Source organism: Gopherus flavomarginatus, chromosome 23 (assembly GCF_025201925.1).
Source record: "Gopherus flavomarginatus isolate rGopFla2 chromosome 23, rGopFla2.mat.asm, whole genome shotgun sequence".
Classification (NCBI taxonomy): domain Eukaryota; kingdom Metazoa; phylum Chordata; order Testudines; family Testudinidae; genus Gopherus; species Gopherus flavomarginatus.
Genome location: NC_066639.1, coordinates 14,137,847 through 14,145,320, shown reverse-complemented (window position 1 = coordinate 14,145,320; position 7,474 = coordinate 14,137,847).

The following is a 7,474-nucleotide window of genomic DNA, read 5'->3' as shown; positions in this document are numbered from 1 at the left end:
ATATGGGAGGCAAATCAAAGAGCTTGTTGTAGTTGTCATGGTCATAGCTTGCAAGGAGGATGGAATAAATTTGCAATTCTAAATTGCAAAGTAGAAGAGTATAAACCTTGTGGTCCAGGAGGTCAAGACGTTTGAGGTCCTTGTCCTGCAGAGTGGGCCCGTAGTGTGGCTGCTTTATTCTGTGCATCGCTGCATCTACCACAGTAGAATTGGGTTGTGGGTGGGAAAATAAGAAATTGATGTTCCTCACGGGCACGTAGTATTTATGTTGAGCTTTCTTGCATGTTGGTGGAATGGCGGCAGGGGTCTGCGAGAGAGTACCAGCTGGTTCTAGGAGAGCTTTCTCTATGGGTAGTGCCATCTTTGAAAGTGCAGAGGGTTGGAGGATTTTGAGAAGCCTACGTTGTGTCTCCTGGACTTCCTACGAAGGGATGTCCTGGCTAAATGCCATTCTCTCAAAAATTTCCTGAAATTGCATAAAGTCATCCATGTTTTGTGGAGGTGGAGGTGTAAGGGCGACTTCTGCAGCTGATGGCGAGGCAGGAGCCAGTAAAACAGGGAAGGGGTCATAGCCCACATCTTCAGGAGGGGGTTCAGGAGCTCTAGAAGTTGATAGAGCTGGGGATATAGGCATAGGATGAGCTTGCGGTTCGGTAGAAGGGGCGCAAGGAGGAGTGGTGGCAGGAGCTGACCACGGGTACCACTGAGGCCAGGGCACCAGGTAGGAAAAAGATGGGTCCTGGCCACTGGGGGACAAAGTAGGGAAACTGAGGCTGATTTTTATGATGCCCCATGTCTTGGGGCATGTATGGCCCCGGTGGAGGGGAAGACTCAGGCAGGAAGAACTTTGCCTGCTGGTGTGTGCCGTTCTCACTATCAGTGAAAATATCCAGGTCACGTAGGGAGAGCTGCTGCTCAAACAGTGAGTGCTCCCTGTCCAGGAGCGGAGAGTCAGCTTAGGGGCCACAGAGATATCTTGTAGATGCAGGAATTATTGCTGCTTCCTAGGCTGGTGTGCTGCAGAATGTGAAGTCTGCAGGAGCGGCACCAGGTTTTTGGCGTCCTACAAGGGGGTCCTTCCGTGCTCTCGGTCGTTGGTGGCAATTCTGCAGCAGGGGGGGTCCTTCCACGCTCCCGATCTTCGGGGCACTTCGGCGGCGGGTCCTGGACCGAGTGAAAGACCCACCACAGAATTGCCACCGAACACCCGGAGTGCAGAAGGACCCCCCATCGCCGAATTGCCGCTCAGGGCAGCAAAATGCTGCCCCCCCAAAATTCTGGTGCCCTGCGGTCGCCTAAATGGAAGCACCGGCCCTGGGAGTCTGAGCGGCAGCCCGGAGTGATTTTTGTTTCACTTTTGCAGGAGCCGAGAGCCGTTTGTGAGAGCCCCACAGGGGGTCTGAATCTGCTGGGGGGAGAGGGTAGCAGGGAGGCTCGGTGCCAGGGGAGGAATGTGTTGTCGGCACCGGGTCCATTGTTGGTGCCGGGGGAACCAGTGCCGAGGAGAGCTTCCCACTGCGGGAAGTCGGGTCCTTGCTTTAAAGCCCTGTGAGAGTTGCTTGTAAAGTGCAGGGGCGGTCAGAGTTGCCTGCTGTCCGCGTTGACAGCATGAGGAGTAAAGACCCTGCAGGAGATCCTTTACCCTCTTAAGTGTCTCTGAGAGGAGACATTAGGGCTTCCTGCCTCTTCATGTGAGAAGGTGAAGCTGGGCTCCCGGTCTGTTCTGCCTTGGCAGGGGAGTGTGAGGGAGAGGGTTTGCCATTGCCCATCTCCAGAGGCGACTGCAGGGATTTCTGCATGAGAAGCAGTTTCAGCCGCAGGTCCCTGTCAGGATGAGCCCTGGTTTTGAGGCTCGTGCAGTGGACACACTTGGCAGGGACATGTGTTCTCTCCAAGGAACTTCACACAGTGTGAGTGTCCATCGGACATTGTCATAAAGTCCTGACAGGAAGCACATTCCTTGAATCCTGAAGCCCCTGGCATTATTGCACTAGTAATGCCAGGGGAGAGTGTCTCATGGGAGACAAACTTGAGGGGAATTTTTTTTTTAAACCAAGTAACTATTCTAAAAGAAAGGAAACAACTGGATGATCAGCACTGCTCCGAGTCCCGTTGTCAGTTCTCTCCATTGACTCTTCCCCTCTTCCTATAGCACTAGCTGTTCTTCTCTTCTTCCTGGTCCTCTCACCTTCAGCGACCACCTGCTGTGCCCTGTCTTCATTTTCCAACCCCTGAGCTTTATTTCTCCTTCATTGGCCTGTCTTTTCCTCTGCCTGGTTCTCTTAGTCACATGCTTCCACCGTCCACTTTCCTCACCCAGCAGTCTCCCCTCAGAGTTCTTTGGTCCTGTCTCCATCTGCAAGTCTGCGTTTTTCCCTTCAGCCTCTTCGTGTCTTTGCTCCATCATCTGCTCGAATTCCCTTCTAAACTCAACCAGAGTTTCCACCTGCATCTCCAGTCCTCGGATCTTTTCGTCCATCAACTCTGTCGGGCGGTACTTCATGCAGATGAAACATTTTTCAGGTACCCCCTCCAGGATCATGCCGCAGCTTCCACATCCAGTCATCTTCATTGTGTCTTCCACTGCTGGGTCACTACCACTACTGCCTCTGTATCTGTCATAGCCTTCCCACCTACATCCTGTTAGTCTAAAACAAACCAAAACGCCACCACCCACAGCAAAACAAACCCTCAACGAGCATCAAAACACTGCCAGAATGCCACACGCTCCCTTCACTAGCGTGTCTGTTCCTCTACCTGCCTCTTTTAGTCTTCCCCCCAAAACTCCCCTTGCAAACTCCCCTGTTTACAGCTCTGTTGGCTGGCTCCTGTGCCACTGCAGCTGTCTGAAACTATAATTGAAGATGCCTGTTATTTATTTGGAATAGGCCTTTTTCTTAAATAAAAGGGATACTGACTAAAGACTCTAGCATCCTGATATTTTTTCCATACCTGTCAACAGAAACGGTCTCATTAACTATTTAAAAGTGATGTTGAGACCTAGCCCTGTGCTCTCATCTAATCGCTAGCTGCTTACAGAACAGAGAGAAGTTCTCTCCTTTGCTCTTGCAGATAAGTATCTTTACCACTGTGGAGGGATTTTTGTAACGTGTGTTAGAAGTTGACTCAATTCTACTTAGCCAGACTCCCCGGGAGATTGGTGTCAGAGAAAGGAGATCCCCACTGCTCAGAGCTGAGATCAGTGCTATGGTGTTGACTACAGCTGCAGTGCTTCCCCTACCCTCACTTCCTGTTAGGGTGTGAACTGGCAAGGCGAGATGCCATGGCGCTACTTCTGCAGAAGATCCTGGCATTTAACACCGGCTTTGTCAGACAAATGTTGGTGTTGTGCCCCAGACTGCAGCTAGGAGGAGCTCAGTGAACTAAGATCAATTTCCTTCCTGCTTCCAGGTGCTCCTTTGCTAAGCAGTGGCAAAAACAAATGTTAAGAAGGTTGGAGCTCTGAAAACAGTCCTAAAACAACTTCTAGGTAAGGAAAAAGAGTCTTGCAGTCTGCCCCAGTGGTCAATAAACTAAGGGCATTATGATTCAAGTATCTCCCTCTTATATGGTGGCTTTGGGAATATGTATTTGTATGTGAACGGCCATAGATACACATTTAAGGAGAGGGATAGGCTATACAAATTGTTCCAGCACCCCTGCATCACTGGAACTGAGAATGCTCAGGAGCTGGGATCAAGAACAGGATCGAGGCACCACCGGATAGTAGCAGAGGGGAAAACCCTGGCCCAAGGAGAGGCGGAAGGGATAAAAGTTACCCTAGGTGGGACGAGACACCTGCCGTGTTTGCAAAACTCTGGTGAGTGGGCAGAGGGGCTTTTTTATTTCACCTCCCACAGGCTGGTGTATCTCAGCACCTGCTTCCCAAACACTCAGTATGGCTCTGGATTATGTCATTCAGGTTCCTGTGGTTTGCACACTGCTGAGTTGATCAGATGCAAGCCTAGCGGGTAGGGATAGGGTGTACCAAACATCCAAAGTTGCATGGATGACCTCTTCCCCTATGTATGTTTACACGTTACATTGCATTTGCTATATGGTTAAATCACACATTGTTGGATTGGCTTAGTTACTTTGCAGGAACCAATCCCTGTGCAGCATGTGCTGTTCGTGTGAAATCAGATCTTTACTTTCCAGGTTTATCTTGTCCATAGCCCCAACCATCAGGGTGTTGCTGCTTATCTTAGCTAGCACAGACATACTGTTTGTCAAGCCTCTGTTTACAACTTAACCTTCCATTCACCCGGCTAGTTATTCCCACTAAGACGTGAGACAAGTTAGTTACATCAAGCCAGGCCTACGTTTTTACCATGGTTTTTAATTTTTGTTCTTGTTTCTACACCACAAATTTGCATCATGTGACTTCCAGGCTGATGGCTTTCCTTGACTGGTCTCAAAGTTTTTCTTCATTTTCATTTGATCCGCCAAGAGGATTTCCTGTCTCAACGGTTCCTTTGCCTCTCAGTCCAGCCCTCAGTGCTTTTTCACGTCGCTGCTTGTGCGTAGGACTTGGCTCATAAATATTCACTAAAGGCAGTATACTATCGCCTATGAAATCCTTCTCAAAAGCAAACGTCTACTGTAATTCTTGCTGAACATACATCTCCAACTCCAAAATAGATTGACAACCACACAAATTCAAAGATCTTGAGTTATACACCAAGGCATGACTCTCTTAAAAAAAAACCTAAGAATTTTGGGTTGTCTTTATCTGTCTTTTTGTTCTTTAGGGTGAAGTAGGCCCAGAGACACCAAAACAGGAGCCCAAGCTGTGGTCTACACTACACAGTTACGTCAGTATAATGACGTCACTCAGGGCCGTGGAAAATTTGTACTGACTTAACCCTCACTGCAGAGCATGTTATGCCGATGAGAGAGCAGTTACATGAAAAATAAGTATAAATTTAAAATATTACCACCCCTATGCTATAATTTAACTATATTTCTCAGTTATGTTATCCTGGGTATCCACAGTCATGCTGACGGCCAGGAGTGCCTACCTCAGGGCAGACTGTCAGACATGAAGCCGACACCCAAAAATTGTAGTGAGCAATTTTTACAAAACCAATGTTCCCTCTCTTGGTATTGACACCTCCTCATCAATTATGGGGAATGGACTATATCCTCCCTGACTGAATTAGCATTGTCAGTACTGTATATTTATGCCTGTATCTGTAATTTTCACTCCTTGCATCTGAAGAAGTGGGTTTTTTAACCTACGAAAGCTTATGCCCTAATACATCTGTTAGTCTTTAAGGTGCCTCCTTGTTGTTTTTGTGGGTACAGACTAACATGGCTCCTCTGATACCTAGTACCAAGATACTGTCAGTCCCCCAGGTTGATTTGCATCCTAGATCTCACACCAAAGACAACACTGGTAGACAATTCTATAGTAAACTAACTAAAGGTTTATTAGCTTGGGAAAAGATACGAGAGTTACTGAGCAGTTAACCCTGGTGAAATATATGTACAGCTGCATAGGTGCCAACTCTGTGGGTGCTCTGGGGCTGGAGCACCCATGGGAAAAAAATGTTGGGTGCTAAGCACCCACTGGTAGCCCTCCTATCAGAACCTCTCCCTCCCCCCAGCTCCATCTGCCTGCCCGTGGGCCCTGCTGATCATGCCTCCCACCCACTGCAATCAACTGCTTTGTGGGGCATGGGAGACTCGGGGGAGGAGCTAGGATGCAGCATGCTCAGGGGAGGGGGTGGGGCAGGAGTGGGAAGAGATGGGTGAGGGTGGGGCCTGGGGCAGAGTGTGGGGGCCAAGCACCCCCCCCCCCCGGCATATTGGAAAGTCAGCACCTGTTTGTACAGGTGAGTCACAGTCTATAATCCCAAACGGTAGAAGAGATGTAGTCATCTGCCAGTTTCCCGAAAGTCTTTTAGGTCTACCCAGACGAACAATGAGGATCTCTGTCTTCTCATTTGGTTACTCTGTCCTGTAAGAGTCCAAACAATCCAGAGATGAAGAATTTTTCCTTGCATCCAATCTTATAGCTTCTTCTCACAGAAAACAAGCTGACAGAGTCACCAGCCACGCCGGGTGTTTCTTCGATGAGGGAGAACGAGGAACGCATTTAGTGTCTTTGATCTCTGATCATCACAAACAGCGACTACTGGCTTTGAAATTAGCACTTGCCTGTTAAAGTTCTTCCTTTGCATTACACAAGTTTTCTTTCTAGTCTGATGGATTAGTTAGTTACAGGGGTATATACGACGTAAATCTTTGCTATTACGTTGTAACAGAATAGAGACACGTGAACGTTCAATGCACGCAGCATCCCCTACGTTTTCACCAAATACACTTGTATACATTTAACACTCACTTTGATCTCTACTAATACGCAAGTGGATTGACATGGTTTCCAGCTATGAATCTGTAAGTTTCTGGTGAGGCCTGGGGCTTTGGCATGAGCTGTCACCTGATCTGCCCACATCACATCCACAACCAGCAATACCAACCCATATATTTTCACTGAGCAATGATTTCTAGTCTTTTTTAATTCTAATTAAAACCCTATAGTACAATTTCACCCCCTTTTGTAGTCAAGCCATCACAGCTCATATTGTATATGAATGGGGGACAGGGGATGGGTCACCTGATTACCTGTTCTGTTCATTCGCTCTGAAGCACCTGGCATTGGCCACCGTCAGACGACAGGACACTGGGCTAGGCAGACCTTTGGTCTGACCCTGTCTGGCCGTTCATATGTTCTTAACAAATGCAGGAACGGAAGAGGAACGTGTGCCATTTGGTGTGTGCAGGTTAGGGAATTATTTACAAAAATAAATATCAAAAATAAGTTCTCAATTACAAAAGAATTGGGGTGAGGGGTCACATGTTACCGAAAGTCCAAAATGGTACTGAATGTTATAGGAAACCATAACTGTTTTAGGTATAGGGATTCTTTGGGAGCGAAAAGAGTAAAAGTATGAAGCTAGTGCTTCCTAAAGGCAAATGAAAAAGAATCCAATATGTATTTATTTATTTTAATTTCATGTCTTTTGGGTGCATAATTCATGATTCTTGAATACTCAATTCACCTTGGGCTTATATGCCTATATTTAGTAAAAATTACAGAAGGATTTCATACAGGATATTATCATGCCTGTGGGACTAGATTTTTAAAGGTTTTTAGGGAATTAGTGGGATTTTCAAAAGCATCTAGGTGCTTCCAGCCTTTAAAAATCTGATCTGTAGTATTTGGGAACCAAGTTCTATGCACAAATGGTGACGGGAAAAAGTGCTGAATTGAGAGGAAAAACAACAGTGGATAAAAGGCAGTCCCCATTGGTGGATTAAAGGAAAGACAAGATGTTTTGACACCGACCCAGGAAATCGGTCGGCCTTAACCCTGCAGATTCCCAAAGAATAAACTTGTTATTAAAAATGATTTTTAAACATTAAAACTACAATACAAACAGGAAGTGCTCTCCCAGAAATACTGTGA